This window comes from Nansenia antarctica (genome assembly GCF_963989245.1).
Source record: "Nansenia antarctica genome assembly, chromosome: 5".
Lineage (NCBI taxonomy): Eukaryota > Metazoa > Chordata > Actinopteri > Argentiniformes > Microstomatidae > Nansenia > Nansenia antarctica.
The window spans coordinates 46,005,086-46,022,786 of NC_137690.1; positions in this window are offsets into that span (position 1 = coordinate 46,005,086).

Consider the following 17,701-nt stretch of genomic DNA (forward strand, 5'->3'; position numbering starts at 1 on the left):
ACTTATGTGTCTACAGTTCCTTAGAAGAGGCTAAATGGGCCTCTTGGTGTGTGCTGAGATGAACTACCAGTCAAGTTAATGCCACTAACAAGTCAAGAACATTTCTTTAGACCTTACTTATGATGTGTTTAATGAATTATTATCTGTGTCCCTGGGATCTCACCTGTCTGTAGTTGATTGATATGGTCCCCATTCCCACCATGTCATACGCTTGAAATTTGTCTGTGAACAGACACACGCATTAACTAGACAGACAAGTACATGTACATACACGCATGCACTCACGGTGCCTGTTCAGTCAACACATTGAGTAAAGACATTCAGTCAACACAACGAAATGTATTTTGTGCTCTAGGTACAGGGTCAGCCATAGTCAGCGCCCCCGGAGCAATTAGGGGTTAAGTGCCTTGCTCAAGGGCGCAACGGCAGTGGTAGGCACCTCAGATATGATGACCTCCAGTCACCAGCTGACGTGCAGCTCCCTCCTGAGGCGGGGATCGAACCAGCGACCTTCCGATTGCTAGCCGGCCTCTCTAACCTCTAGGCTGCTATACCGCCGCCCCCCAGTAAAGACATTCAGTAAAGACAATAGTTTTTGCCCCATCTAATACCCCCCACCCCACCCCACCCCACCCAATGGTAGCTTTTTATTGAAAATATGTTTTTCTAGGCACAGGAGCAATCCAGCTGAGAGATGTTGGAGCTGTCACCACCATGTGGCCACGTAGAGAACTGCAGGGCACTGTAACTGTATATCCCCGTTGAAATCCATGTTAAAGGAGCTGTCTGTTGGAAATCTGCCACCTCTGGCCCCCCTAGCAAAGTACAGTCTCAAGTTCCCAACAACAACATCCTCCCTAATAATAATATAACCCCCGAAATGGACTTGGGGGGTATTCCATGAAGGTTGCTGAAGAAAAATCCAGGCCTATTTTTTATAAATTTCGCGAGACCTATCAAAATAAGCCTGGATTGTCCTTTAGCGACGTTGATGGAATACCCTCCTGGAGTGCCAGACAATAGCTGTTGTGTTTCTGCATCCATACTCACACAATTCGAAGAGGCAGAAAGCAGAGGTCCAGTATGTAACATTGAAGCTTTCTAAAAGCATTCTAATGATTGTAATGACTATGTTTAATTGGTACCGATCAGGGAATGACAACCCTTGAAAGGAATATTTCTGATTTGGTTCCTGCGAAAGAGCTTTCTAAAATGCAGTGTCCTACCCGACACTTGGTTTGTGTACAAACATGTAGTTATGCAATGGGAATCCACTTGGCAGTCGTAAGCAGGATCGAGATGTATGTGTATGCAGCATCGACGGTCCTACCTGCAGCTTTCAGGGCAGGCTGGACCTCAAGGTACTCTATGGCCTTGTTTTATTCTTGTCGAACTTCATAAATATGTCCTGTCAGGAGAACAGACAGATTGTTTCAAAACGAGCACCATTGAACAACCACTCAGTCCTGTCAATGAACATAGTAAGAATCATTTCACATGCGTTTGGTGAGCCGCATCATGATTGAATTAGTTCAGTCAAAACATGATTGATTATAAATAGTCTTTGATGGCTATCAAATATACATTTCCCTCATATTGGTCGCAGGATTCAGGGAGACATGGCATGCTCCAACCAATCAATCTAATGTCCTATGTTCTCATCATATTAGGCTCTAGAACAAAATGATATCGAAACAGTAAATTTCACTGGAAGAAGAAGAATGGATTGGACTTATGGAGTTGTTTTTCAAAGTGTATGGCAGAGGTCTACATTTACATTTTTGGCATTTAGCAGACGCCTTATTCTAAAGAGACTGACAATTGATACATTTGACCTAGCAAGTGAATCATCAATCCACCAGTTGTAGCAGGAAGAGTAATCTAGCTGAGGCCAGGGGCCATTGGATGTTTGAAGTTGGCCTTACCGTCCACTTGCTGAACTTGGACCACAGAGCCTGAAACTCGGGCCAGTCCAGCTGAGCAAGGCCCTGGGTCTGGAGGTCATTACGGTTAAGGAAATGGCTTCTTCATAACAGTAGCGTAGCCAGAAAAAAAACAAGTGTGTGTATCAGAAAAACTGGGTGTGTGTTTCTGTTTCGTCGTCGACAGGACAGTGGGGTGATGGGGGGGTCTGTGTGCTAGTGGATACATTTTGGGGGGAGGGGGGGGGGGAAGGGGTGATGGTTTAGCGCTAAAAACCTTTTTTGATAAACTAGCACGATTAGACTTAAGTATATTCTAGCATTAGCTGCAGGAGTTACATTGTTTACTATGTGTTACTCTCCCATCATGCTCTCTGTTACTGGTAAAAACCTTTTAAAAATATTTCATTGTCTTGGGTGGTGCCAGCTGTCTCTTTGTGTGGCATTGGCACACCCTGGCATACCCTGGCATACCCGTGGCTACGACAATGCTTCATAATACCCATGAAGGTCCCTCAAAAATGTACTGAAAGGTTAAAGTGGAATTGTACCCTGTAATCCAGTGGATGTGTGGTTTTCATTATTCAATAGTTCACACATTCACACACACAAAGAAAACCAAATGTTTCAAAAACTAAATTGTACAAAATAATTTAAAAAATAATAATAATAATAAATAATAAAATAAAAATAAAAATCCTGAGGCCCCCCTATATTTTCTATCCTGAGGCCCCCCTATATTTTCTATCGCGAGGCCCCCCTATATTTTCTATAGTTTGATTCGAGAGAAATCTCACGCATCTCATCTCACCAGTTTGAGTCAAGCAGGACGTATAGCCTAGGCTAAATTCGCTGGTCAAAGTTGCAAAAATGAAGCGGACGCACATTAGTGGGGCCAAAAAACGAAAAGAACTAATGAAAAAAGAACTAAATATAGCAAAGTTGCCCAAGATTTCAAAAAAAATAAATCGAATAATGCTGCTGCGCCTGCGACGACCAATGTTGTCGAGAGTGAGAGCCACGAAACGGTTAGCTCTGGATCGGGTGTCGCTAGCACTAGCAGCGCTGAGGCGAACATGGGGGGGGAGATGCAGGCTGTCGAGGCTGAGCGCGGAGAAGAGGCACTTCTTACCACCACCAGCTGACAGTGACACTGATCCCGAGCAGGACAATCAAGAAGAGGAGGCAACACCACCACCAGGTCCAGACACAAATCCTACCACCACTTACACCTCGGATCCTGGATTGTGGGATACAATTGGTGAAGACATGAGAACATAATAAGATGGGACCACAATGTTGTCAAAATAAAGATGCTAATGTCACGCTTCAGGAACACAGCACAAGCATCAGAAGAGGTATTTTTCAAAAACACTATTTAAAAGAAAACATTCAAATGGCGAAACTGTGCCTCGAGAATGGTTAATTTATTCACCTGCAAAAGGAAAAGTATTTTGTTTCGCATGTAAATTATTTGCAGACGGTGCTCATAAATCAGGACTCAAAACAGGCTACAATGACTGGAAAAACGCAGCAGTGTGTCTGGCTGAGCATGAAGGTTCCGAAAGCCACAGGAAGTGATGCGCTGTGCTGTTGCTGGCTGTATTGACTCAGAACTAAAAAAGCAGTTTGACAACGAGTGTGCTTATTGGACAGATGTGTTAAAGCGAGTGGTTGTAGTGGTGAAGTTTCTTGCAGAGCGAGGATTACCATTAAGGGGACACTGTGAAACCTTTGGCCAGCCTTATAATGGGAATTTTATGGGTGTGTTGGAAGTGATCAGTGAGTTTGATCCATTCTTGAAAGCGCACATAGACAAATATGGAAATGCTGGCAAGGGAACCCCATCTTACCTCTCATCAACAACATGCTTAGAATGTATTGAATTGATGGGAGAGCATGTCCTAGCTGAGATAATCAGTCAGGTAAAAATAGCAAAGTACTTTTCAATCAGCGTCGACTCTATGTAATAAATCACGGAGGACTCAACTCAAGGGTTCGTTAACTTTATATATTCAATACTCCCGGCTCACAGTCACATGGCATACAGACACAGTAGCATGACTTATATACCCTCTACTGTCGTAATTCACGCATATCTGTTTACGTCTGTGTCGTGCATAGATTACGTATTGTAGTCACGTCAATACTATGACATCTCCCCCTTTTCGTTTCTTTCCTTGAAGTAAAGGCCACCATCCCACCCTGCCTGAAAACCTCAACTATCATCCCAGTCCCGAAGAAAAGCACGGTGAGCTGCCTAAACGACTACCGCCCAGTGGCACTCACACCAATCATCATGAAGTGCTTCGAGAAACTAGTCCGGGCCCACATACTCACACGCCTCCCGCCCAACCTGGATCCATACCAGTTCGCCTACAGAGCCCACAGGTCCACAGAGGACGCCATCGCGACGACTCTCCACGCCACTCTATCCCACCTGGAGAGGGGAAACAGCTACGCGAGACTGCTCTTTGTGGACTTCAGCTCCGCCTTCAACACCATCCTTCCAGACAGGCTAGTGACCAAACTACTAGACCTGGGTCTATCACACTCTATATGTGCATGGATCAAGGACTTCCTGACCGACCGCCCCCAGAGGGTGCGGGTGGGCCCCCACACCTCCACAGCCCTCAGACTCAGCACTGGGTCCCCCCAGGGCTGCGTGCTAAGCCCCATCCTCTACAACCTCTACACCTACGACTTCACCCCCGTCCACCCCAGCAACTCCATCGTAAAGTTTGCAGACGACACCACCGTGGTGGGATGCATCTCGGGGGGGGACGAGGCGGCGTACAGGGATGAGGTAGAGCAACTGAGCAAGCTGTGCAAGGTTAACAACCTGCTGCTGAACAAGTCAAAGACCCAGGAAATCATCGTAGACTTCAGGAGGAAAAAGTCCGAGATCCAGCCCCTGCTCATCGACGGAGAGAGCGTGGAGAGAGTCTCAACCCTCCGATTCCTGGGGATGCACATGCGGGATGACCTGACCTGGAAGGACAACACAAAAGCCACCATCAAGAAGGCAAAACAGCGGCTATACACCCTGAGAGTCCTCAGGAAGGAACACAGCAAGCAGGAGATACTGGTGACCTTCTACCGCGGCGCAGTGGAGAGCATCCTCACATACGGCATCTGCAACTGGTTCTCCAGCTGCACAACAGCGGAGAGAAATGCGCTACAGAGAGTCGTGAGAACAGCACAGAAGATCACCGGCGCCCCCCTCCCCTCTCTGGAAGAGCTGTACAACACACGCTGTCTCAGGAAGGCCTCCAAGATCTCCAGGGACCCGACCCACCCTGGGTACGAACACTTTACCAGGCTGCCCTCGAAAAGGCGGTTCAGGACCTTGGCCGCAAGGACAAACAGACTGAAGAACAGCTTCTACCACAGGGCCGTCCAGGCCCTGAACACAGCAAAGACCTAGGTTCTGGGCCCTGGACAGTCTGGACGGATTGATGGAAGCTGCTGGACTGAAAAAATCAGGTGTAGTGCTGAGGCACAAACATGTACATTTCAAGCCTGCAAACTGCGACACTTTAAATAAATGTGAAATAACACTATTGTGCAATATGACAACCCTAGTCGTCTATCTGTACAGTATAGTACAGTGGATAGTGTACATAGCCTTTATTTATGTAAACCAGCTCCTTCCCTTCTTGTGTTTTTTTTTTTTTAAAGTGTTATTTTTTTCTCTTTCCTAACACCAGGGGAGCCACCCCTCCTAAATGTCGTTGTTTGGTACCTGTACTGTAGCAATGACAATAAAGACCATTCATTCATACATTCATTCATTCATTCATTCATTCAAACAACAGATGAACATTCTGTAAAACAATGTTATTCTATCGCAATCAATAAACGATAATATCAATCAACATTTGGATTAGCAAATAATTATCAAATGAACGGTTCACATTCTGGAACTCTTTTGACATTCAGTATTGTGGTTTTACCACCAGGAACTCTTTTCCCTTCACTTCCCCCCCCCCCAAAAAAAGAAAGTCATGAGAGGACTTGTTAACTCACAAGTCCAGTCTGACAACCGGTCTGGAGATCCGTCCAGACCTGGTCTGTGACAGTCCTTCGGCACCAGCAGGTATGCTGATACTGGCGTTACCTGGCTCCTGACTGGTGTCCTCACGAACAGGTGAGGCAGGTGCTGTGTCCCCAGCTGGCTGTGGAGCAGGAACTGCCTGGAGGTGGCGCCGGTTGCGGCGGTGTGACACCCCCTGCTGTGTCTCGATGAGATAAGAGCGTGGCGTGACACTCTCGCTGGTCACGACTGCAGGAGCTGTCCAGGTTTTCTGGTGGTCCAGTTTTGTGAGGACCTTACCACCAGGCTGTAGTGGAGGTAGGGGTCTCGCCCCATGTCGTCGGTTGTAGTAGAAGGCTTGCTTCCTCTTTTCAGCCTCGTCCTTCTGCTTGATCTGCTGTTTGTCAGGCCATGAGGGTTGCAGGTTCCCCTCGATGGTCGGTAGAGTCGTCCGGATCTTCCGGCCCATTAGAAGTTCAGCTGGGCTGGCCCCCGTTGTACTGCAGGGCGTCGACCTGTAGCACATGAGTGCGATGAGAGGGTCTTTCTGTTTCAGGATTCGCTTAGCAACCTGGACCGCCCTTTCTGCATGACCGTTCCCCTGTGCGTTGTGTGGGCTCGAAGTAATGTGTTCGAAGTCGAGCTTACGTGCCATGTTTCGAAACTCAGCGCTCGAGAATTGAGGTCCATTGTCGCTGACAACCACATCTGGGATGCCGTAGCGGGCGCATGTTCCTTTGAGCTTCAAAGCAACTTGAGTACTGGTTGTCGTCGTCATGTGCAGTATCTCAATATACCTTGAGTAGTAGTCTGAGATGACTAGGTAGTTCTGCTTGTTGTGCTCACAGAGGTCTAGAGCTATACGCTGCCATGGTCTGTCGGGGAGCGGAGTAGATATCAACGGCTCCTTCTGCTGTGCTCTTCTCAACTCACAACAGGACTGACACGAATAGACAATGTTCTTGAGCTGTGTGGAAATGCCGGGCCACCAGACCGAGGCGTTCGCCCTGTCCCTACACTTTGAGAGTCCTTGATGTCCATCGTGGATTCTATCGAGGATGTCTGCTCTCATTGTCGCTGGTATCACTATGCGGCTTCCTCTGACGACGAGCCTGTCGTACTCTGAAAGTTCATCTCATGTAGCGAAGTACTCACGTATGTCACTTGGTACTTGGTATGCGTGCTCAGGCCATCCTGACCTGATGTACCTGATCACCGTTTGCAGCCTCTCGTCGGCCGCAGTAGCTGCTCGTATGCTGTGGATCTTTCGTGGGCTAGCTGGCACACTGTCCATGACAGCTGCGATGTAACACTCCACCTCAGAGTGTGTGTCTCTCCCGTTCTCAGCGTGGCTCAGAGGGCTCCATGACAGTGTGTCTGCCACTACAAGGGTCTTCCCAGGCGCATAACTAGCTACTGGCTTAAAGCGCATGAGCCGCATGAGAAGTCTCTGGCACCTTAGTGGGACGTTGTCCAAGTCCTTACTGTTCATTAGTGGGACCAGGGGCTTGTGGTCGGTCACTAGATCGAAGGTCTCGAGGCCGTAGAGGTATTTCTCAAACCTCTCACAGGCCCAGACACTTGCCAGACATTCTTTCTCGATCTGAGCGTATCTGGTTTCCGCATCCGTCAGCCTCCTGGCACAGTATGCGACTGGCTTCCAATCCTTTCCATGGAGCTGCAGCAGCACGCCGCCGAGCCCGTAGCTGCTTGCATCAGCTGAGACTGCAGTGGGTCGGTTGGCGTCGTAGAATACCAATACTGGTGATGTCATCAGGAGCTCTTTCACCTTCTCAAAGGCTGTGTGTTGTGCTGGGCCCCAGGTCCAGGCTGTCTTGGACTTGAGCAGCTCGTACAGTGGCTGGCCCACTGTGGACAGGTTCGGCACATATTTACAGAGATAGTTTACCATGCCAAGGACACGTTTGAGCTCATGCACGTTCTCTGGTGCTGCGAGCTCTCGGATGGCTTGCACTTTTGCTGGATCAGGCCACACACCTGTGGCGTTGACCACCTGTCCCAGAAAGCTGAGCTGTGTCTGCCTTAGCTTACACTTCTCCTTGTTGAGCTTGAGCCCAGAAGATTCGACTCTCTCCAGGACCTTCTGGAGACGGAGATCATGTTCTTCCATGTCCTTTCCGTACACGACTATATCGTCCATATAGACTGCGACGCCTTGCAGGCCTTGGAGTGTCTCAGTCATCTTCCTTTGGAATATCTCCGGGGCGCTCGTTATTCCGAACGGCAGGCGCCGGAAACAGTACCTTACGAAAGGAGTGATGAATGTGGTGAGCCGGCTACTCTCGCTGTGCAGAGGTATCTGGAAGAACCCCGAGGCTGCATCCAGGCTGGAGAACACCGTTGCTCCACTCAGCTCCAATGATCTCTTCTGGTGTAGGTAGGATGAATCTCTCTCTCTTGACCTGTTCGTTCAGTTTCTTGAGATCAACACATATACGCACCTTTCCATTCTTCTTGAGCACAGGCACCATAGGGGCACACCAGTCAGTTGGCTCGGTCACCTCCTCTATGATACCGTTCTCCTCCATGCGGCGTAGCTCCTCTCTGACCTTGGGCCTCAGCGGTATTGGGACCCTGCGCGCTGTGTGCACCGCATATGGAGTGGCGTTGTCCTTGAGCTGTATCTTCACAGGCTCCGTCTTGAGTGTGCCATGCTCACCGAAGGCACTATGGACCTCCTCGATACGTTTCACAAGGCCCATCTCTGCTGCTGTGGACCTGCTGAGTAAGTTGTTGACAGACTGTGCTCTGATGACGAACACTGGGAACGAGTATGACTTGCTCTTGTATGTAGTGCTAGCTTGGAATTGTCCTTGACAGTCTAATTGACCCCCTGGGCTGGTGAGTGCTACACTGGTCTGTTTCAGTTCCCTCTCTGGAATAAGCATGTTAAAAGTCTCTTCACACATAACACTGGCATCAGCTCCTGTATCAATTTTAAACTTCACTGATGTTGCACCAATGAGAAGCTGCACATTCCACTGCTCAACACTTGTTTTTGCATTCACTGATCCCATGTAGTATCCTTCCTGCCAGGGGAGGCTGGTTCATTAGGGGCAATTGGACAATGCCCCACCAAAGGGAGAAGAGAGAGATTTTTTTCCTATGACTTCTAGACAGTGTTGCTTCTGAATATCATAGTCCAATCAGCTAGTGTTCTGTGGAGTATATCATAGTCCAATCAGCTAGTGTTCTGTGGAGTATGTTCCAATCAGCTTCAAGTCCCGCCCCTTTCAGGGCAACTTTCAGTCTACTCGAAATTGCACTAGGCTGTTCTCGTAGACTTGCATGTAAAATCTATTTTGGTAACTTCAGGCCATTCGGTCATTTGTCTATGGGGTTTTGGGACATGCACAAAGAATCGTACGTGCTTACGTCATGTCATACGGCCGGCGTAGCTTTAACCTACATTTCAGATCACGTTCGTTCGCCTGCGGTTGAATCTTTAAAAGAAACACAGTTCAGCGGTCGTAGCAACCAGGAGAAATTAACAGTAAAGGAATTAGGACCACCCAGACCAAATTTAATTATAAAGCAAGTTTATACAAAGGCAGGGAAAATTGGAAAATCGTATAACCGAGGATTTACGAGGGGTTGGTATGAGAAGAAAACATGGCTAACGGGATGTGAAGTAACAAATGCGTTGTTCTGCTTCCACTACCGGACTTTGTAAACAAATTCAAATTGAACAAATGGATTAGAAGGAGGCATCTTTTGTTCCCAACTTGATGATATTGCAACTGGACCTATTACCGAAGTCAAACTTGTGTAAGTAAGTGAATCATCTGTCCTTCAGTCATGATAGGAAAACCAAATCGATGCTGGGAGAAGGAATGGCAGACTGTATTCTGATTGTATCTTCTATGCTCTTTGTATGTTTCTATGCTCTTTGTATGTGTCTTGGTGTAGGAGAAACGTAGGACCACGTTGGAAACAAGTGTTTCGGTACACGTTGACGTGTAGAAACTGTAGAGAAAACTGGGGGGGTAGAGGTGATGAAGAGGTCTGTACAGGGGGGGTAGAGGTGATGAAGAGGTCTGTACAGGGGGGTAGAGGTGATGAAGAGGTCTGTACAGGGGGGTAGAGGGGATGAAGAGGTCTGTACAGGGGGGGTAGAGGGGATGAAGAGGTCTGTAGAGGAGGGTAGAGGGGATGGAGAGGTCTGTACAGGGGGGGTAGAGGGGATGGAGAGGTCTGTAGAGGAGGGTAGAGGGGATGGAGAGGTCTGTACAGGGGGGGTAGAGGGGATGAAGAGGTCTGTAGAGGAGGGTAGAGGGGATGAAGAGGTCTGTACAGGGGGTAGAGGGGATGGAGAGGTCTGTACAGGGGGGTAGAGGGGATGGAGAGGTCTGTAGAGGTGGGTAGAGGGGATGAAGAGGTCTGTAGAGGTGGGTAGAGGGGATGAAGAGGTCTGTAGAGGTGGGTAGAGGGGATGAAGAGGTCTGTACAGGGGGGTAGAGGGGATGAAGAGGTCTGTAGAGGTGGGTAGAGGGGATGAAGAGGTCTGTACAGGGGGGTAGAGGGAATGAAGAGGTCTGTACAGGGGGTAGAGGGGATGGCGAGGTCTGTACAGGGGGGTAGAGCTATTCTCATGCTAAAATTGACTGTAAATCCAGATTTTAAAGTTGATATTCTTCCCCGTGGAGCATGCCCCCATAACCTGTGCCCCACCCAAACATTTTAGCACCAGCCGCCACTGCTTCCTGCTCATCTGTCTCATCCGTTACTTCACTCACCGCTTTGGTTTTGCACTGGCTCTGCCAGTGTCCTGTCCTGTTGCATTTATTGCATGTCGTATTTCGAGCTGGGCACCTCTCTGGGTCAATGTGCTCCGTTTTCCCACACCGGCCACACTTCCCTCCACGCTCCGCGGCTCTTCCTCCTCTCTGGTCATTTCGCCGCCATTTTAGATTTTTATTTCGCGCTCCCCGCACTTCTTGTACGGCTGCGGTGGCTACATTAGCCTCCTCCTGTGCATTGACTTGCATGTTAACGGTCTCCGACTGCCGAACAGACTGTATGGTTAGCGCCAAAGTGAGACCTGACATGAGCTGCAATTTACGAGACTGCTCCTTATCCACAATCCCCACTACGATCCGGTCCCGAATGTTCTCATCCCTTACTTCGCCGAACTCACAGTGTTCTGATAGGTCATAAAGAGCTCTGATAAATGTCTCTGCCTGCTCACCATGCTGCTGCACTCTCTGGTAAAAGACAGCGCGCTCGTGGATAACGTTCCGTCTTGGGAAAAAGTACTCATCACATTTTTTCATCACAACGTTGTAACTATTCGCATGACTTGCTTCGGTAAACGTGAACGATTTGAAGATATTATCCGCTTCACTCCCCATTGCATATATCAAGGAACATACTTGTATTTATCCCGTCTTCTTGTTGAGCTCGGTAGCTACTCGAAATCTCTCAAAGCGCCTTTTCCAGTCGGTCCACTCCGTCGGTTTATCAAAAGAAAAACTATCCGGTGGGTTACATTTCGCCATGATTTACTGACTTTAGCAAAAATGGTCCGCTTCTGACACCATGTAATAAATCACGGAGGACTCAACTCAAGGGTTCGTTAACTTTATATATTCAATACTCCCGGCTCACAGTCACATGGCATACAGACACAGTAGCATGACTTATATACCCTCTACTGTCGTAATTCACGCATATCTGTTTACGTCTGTGTCGTGCATAGATTACGTATTGTAGTCACGTCAATACTATGACACTCTACACCAGATATTGCACACACAGACCAGCTCACATTCATCATACGATATGTGTCACCAGATGGATGCGTGGAGGAGCGTTTTCTCAAGTTTTTGCCAATTCAGAGTCATTCAGGGGAGTCACTTTATCAGTCTGTTCTTGGCGTTTTGGAAGAAATGGCCATTGACATCAATAACTGCCAATGTTATGACAATGCAGCCAACATGTCCGGCATTTACAGTGGTTTGCAAGCACGCATTAAGGAGATAAATAATTTGGCCGAGTGGGTACCCTGCGCAGAGCATACACTCAATTTAGTGGGAGTTGCCAGTGTAAATTGTTGCCCTGTGACAATGGAATTTTTAAATTTTGTACAGACATGTAGAGTATTTGGGTTTGCATCTATTGCTCTAGCATTGTTTATTCTACCTGGCCTGAGTATGTTACGTCACTACGTGATTACGTACCTGTTGGACGTACCTCCCAGCATTCCTATGTAGGAAGTGACATGCAATGTAACGTGGTCATTTCTCCAAGTAAAGAAACTAGTAAACTACAGTCCGTTTCTCCGTGTTTATTTGAGTAGCCTACTAACCACAGTAGGTACACAACAGTGGCGACGAGGTGGTTGGAAAGTGAACCCTGTCTCTGATATGACCGAACTTGTTTCGCGGGAACAACAAACGGAGACTCCGACGTGAGTAGTGAAAATATCCAGTTATACAGCGTGGCAAGATGGCTAGAATTGGATCAATTGACCCGTTTGACGGCGCGACGGATGACTGGGTCGAATATACGGAACGCATTTCACAGTATTTCAAGGCAAATGACATTGAGGATGACAAACATGTTGCAGTGTTGCTGAGTGCAACGGGGGGAAATCATATGGCCTGTTGCGCAGCTTAACTGCCCCAGAAAAGCCTTCCGTAAAAACATTCCAGCAACTGGTGGAGGTAATGAAAGAACATTTATCCCCAAAACCACTACTAATTGCTGAACGCTTCAGATTCCATAGACGAAATCAACATGAGGGTGAATCCATAGTCAGTTACGTGGCTGAGCTGAAGAGACTCACTGAACATTGTGAATTTGCAAATGGACTGAATGATGCGTTGAGAGACCGTTTGGTATGTGGCATTCTTGGTGAGGCCATACAGAAGAGACTGCTAACAGAGGCCGGCCTCACGTTCAAAAGGGCAGTGGAAATCGCAGTCTCAATGGAAACAGCAGCCAGGTGTGTTGTTCGTGTCGTTCAATGAGAAACAGTTCAATGAGAATCTTTTTATAACTTTTATTCACGTGCTCTGGTTACATCAACCCCATCTACCTAGTACCTATTAGTTTCTGTACTGTCACTACCACTACATCATCTCCGGTCCTGTCCTATAACAAGGACCTCTACTGACACCTAGTGGTAGGAGTATCCAATCGTCACATCCTCCTTTCTTTGAGGTAAGAAAAATAACAAACAGCTAACAGTTCAAGTTACACAAATTACAGGTATCAGCTACAATCTTAACTGCAGCTATGTCCTTAAAGCATTTGACTGAAACACACAACCAAACATGTTTACTATGAACTAACCCTTAAACTTTCTTTTATATGTATAACATATCAACTCAAAACATTAAACACATTCTTACACATTCATGCTTATTGTCTTTTTTTTTTTTCTTTTTTTTTTACAAGTTCAGTCTATCAGGCTTTGTGATGTGTCTTGTGGATCTTCTTATCACAGGTTCACTTGACATGTGTGTGTTAGTGTGTGGTTCAGTATATCTGTCTGTGTTACAGTCACTTGGAAGTGGACAGATGGGCTCAGACTCACTGCAGGCTTCACTGAGCTCTGGAACAGCTTCTGGAGTTTTTAGGAGACTGCGGCGATTGCGTCTGAAGATTTGTCCTTCTTCTGTTCTCACCGTGAATGACCGTGGAGCGACTTCGTCAAGAACAGTGGCTTTTGTCTTCCATCCACCAGGACCTTGAATCCTGACTGTGTCGTCGCTTGAGAGTGGTGGAAGCTGCTTGGCTGTTCTGTCATAGAATGACTTCTGCTTCATCTTCTGTAGCTGTAGCTTTTGTTTCAGCTTTGGACGTCTTCTTTGCTGTGAGTAACTGGGCAGTGTGGTACGAAGCTTTCTCTTCATGAGCAACTCAGCAGGTGACAGTCCACACTCAAGAGGTGATGCTCTGTAGCTGAGTAGAGCAAGGTATGGATCTGAGTCACTGTCAGCAGCTTTCTTCAGGAGTTGCTTGAGAATGTGGACTCCTTTCTCAGCCTTTCCATTAGACTGTGCATAGAGAGGACTGGAGGTCACATGATTGAAGTCGTACTGTTCTGCAAACTCTCTCCACTCTCCGCTACTGAAGCATGGTCCGTTATCAGACACAACGGTATGTGGTATGCCATGTCTGGCAAAGATCGATTTTGTGTGTGTTATGACACAGGCTGATGACATGTTTGCTAGCAGTGCCATTTCAGGGAAGTTGGAATAATAGTCAATGACTATTACATAGTCTCTTCCTTTGAGATGAAACAAGTCCATTCCTACCTTGTGCCACGGTGCTGCTGGCACATCAGCTACTATCATGGGCTCTTTGGTTTGCTTGTTCCTATGCTCCTGACATGTTTGACACCTGCTTATCAGTCTCTCTATGTCTTTGTTGATTCCAGGCCAGTAGACAGTATCTCTCGCCCTTCTTTTACACTTTGCGACACCGAGATGACCTTCATGGATCCTCCGTAGCATGTCCTGCCTCAGAGCTCTTGGGATGATGATTCTGTCGTGTTTTAGCAACAGCAGCCCATAGACTACACTCAGCTCACCTCTGACATGGAAGAACTGTGGACAGGAACCTGGAGGCCATCCATTTTGCATGTTGCTGATGACTTGTTGCAGCTCTGTGTCTTTCGCTGTTTCCTCAGCTATCTGTCTGGACTTGGAGTCTGATACAGGAAGCACAGCAGACACCATGTTCACATGCCTCTGAACATCCTCTTCAGTTGTACTGACACTGTCCCCTGTTGGTGCTCGCGAGAGTGCGTCAGCGAGTACCAGATGCTTTCCTGGTGTGTAGATCAGTCCAAAGTCGTATCTTTGCAATCTCATCATCATTCGCTGTATTCTTGGTGACATCTCATTCAGATTCTTTTTGATTATAGCGACTAATGGACGATGGTCTGTCTCTACAGTGAAGCAGGGGAGGCCATATACGTAGCTGTGGAACCTCTCTAGCCCAAACACTAGCCCTAAACACTCCTTTTCTATTTGAGCGTAACGACACTCAGTTTCTGTCATAGACCTAGATGCATAGGCTACCGGTTTCCAGTGTTCACCCTCAGCCTGAAGGAGTACTGCACCAATCCCATCTTTTGATGCATCTGTGGACACTTTAATCCTCTTTGTGTGGTCGAAGAATGTTAGCACAGGTGCAGTGGTTAGTGCTCTCTGGAGCACTTGCCATTCATGCTCATGTTTGGAGGTCCACTTGAACACACTCTCATTGTGCAGGAGCCCACGGATGCAGGATGTTTTCGCTGATAGGTTGGGGATAAATTTACCTATAAAGTTGACCATCCCCATGATGCGTAGCACCCCTGTTTTGTCTGTGGGCCTCGGCATGTCGAGTATGGCGTTGATTTTCTCCTGGTCGGGTTGGACACCTTGTGCTGAGAGCTTGTCTCCAAGGAAGACTATTTCCTGAGCTCCAAACTGGCATTTGCTCCTGTTGAGCTTCAGTCCATTCTTCCGTATGCTCTCCAGCACTTTTGTCAGCCTCTCATTGTGTTCTTGGATTGTGGAGCCCCAGACAATGATGTCGTCCACATAGGCTCGAACTCCATCCAGCCCCTCGATGATGTGTTCCACTGCTCTATGAAATATTTCAGACGCAGAGATTATTCCAAATGGAAGTCTGAGGAAGCAGTATCGACCAAAAGGAGTGTTGAAGGTGCAATATTTGGTGCTGCTCTCTTCTAATTTGAGTTGCCAGAACCCTTGTGATGCATCAAGCTTTGTGAAGTATCTTGCACCCGCCATTTCACAGGTGATTTCCTCACGCTTGGGTATCTGGTAGTGTTCACGCCTGATGTTCTCGTTTAGATCTTTTGGGTCCATGCATATTCTTAGGTCACCGTTTTTCTTTTTCACACACACCATTGAATTGACCCAGTCTGTTGGTTCTTCAATCTTCCTTATTACACCCAGTGTTGTCATCCTGTTTAGTTCCTCCTTTAGACGGTCTCTCAATGGTGCTGGGACCCTTCGTGCAGCATGCACAACTGGCTGTGCATTTTCTTTGAGCTGGATTTTATAGGTGAATGGCAGTTCACCAAAGCCCTTGAACACATCTGAATAGCTCTGCACTATGGATTCAACAGAGTCACTAGATGTGCTCACAGTTGTGTTGATGCAGTACACTCTTTTCACCAGCTCTAAATCTTCGCATGCTTTATCACCTATCAGTGAGTCTAGTCCTTCAGCTACCACAGAGAAGAGTAAGTGGTGCACTTTCCTTTTCACTGTTACTTTCAGCTTGCATGTGCCTAAACAGTCAATTCTCTGTCCATTATAGTCCTTAAGCTCAAGCATTTTTCTTTGAATTTTTGGCTTTTCTTTCATTGCTTTGATGTCAGACATGCTGATTAGATTTGCTTTTGCACCAGTGTCTAGTTTCAGAGTGACTATAGTCCCATTTATTTGCAGTGGTACTATCCATTTATCTTGCTTGACAGCATTTATCTGCTTCTGTGGCTCTACTTCACAGCCCACCATGCCAACAACATATGGGTCACTGTCACTGTCAGTTTCAGTGTCTTCCCCCACTATATTTACAGGTTTTCCCATCCTTTTCTCTTTCCCTTTAGAGAAGCACTGTTTGGCAAAGTGGTTATTTCCTTTACAATGAGAGCATTGCTTACCAAAAGCTGGACACTCCCTTGGCTTGTGCTGCGAGCCACAGCGTTTGCAGTTGAACGTCTCACCGTCTGTCCGTTGCGTTTGTGCGCGTTGTTTTCCTTTGTAGAAGACCGCGGCAACTGTCACATCATCACTCACTTTCATGGAGCCCGCTGCCATCTCGCCGAACGTCCTCGCGTGAATCCGGGACAGCTCACTCGCATGACAGATCTTGATTGCCCCCTCTAATGTCAACTCAGCTTCCCTCAGCAGCCTTTCCCTGACCTTTTTATCCTCCACACCAACTACGATCTGGTCCCTGATCATGGAGTCCTTTAGTGTAGCAAAGTTACATGACCGTGCTTTTAGCTTTAGGTCAGTCAGAAAACTATCGAAAGGCTCGCCCTGCTGCTGGATTCTAGAACGGAACACATATCTCTCGTACGTCTCGTTCTTTTTGGGAGAGCAATGGGCATCAAATTTCTCGAGCACTTTATCCAGCTTCTCGTTATCATCTCTTTCCTCAAACACGAACGTGTTATACAATTCTATGGCTTGTGGGCCTGCTATTGTTAGTAAGAGTGCTACTTTCCTGGTGTCCGGCTTCGTTTCCAATCCCAACGCTGTAATGTAGAGTAGAAACTGTTGTTTAAAAGTGCGCCAATTGCTGTCGACATTCCCCGTCAGTTGCAGACTCGTCGGTGGCTTCACTGAATCCATGTCGCATTTCACAGTTGTATCTTGCACTGTTTTACTCCTGGTACCATGTGTTGTTCGTGTCGTTCAATGAGAAACAGTTCAATGAGAATCTTTTTATAACTTTTATTCACGTGCTCTGGTTACATCAACCCCATCTACCTAGTACCTATTAGTTTCTGTACTGTCACTACCACTACATCATCTCCGGTCCTGTCCTATAACAAGGACCTCTACTGACACCTAGTGGTAGGAGTATCCAATCGTCACACCAGGGATGCTGTTGAACTGCAGACAGGAGTAAAGGCAGTAAATGTAAACAAAATGGCAACCGTCACACAAACAAGAGAGCAAGAACTGTGTTACAGGTGTGGGAGGGGCTCACATTCCCCATCACAGTGTAGGTTTAAAGACGA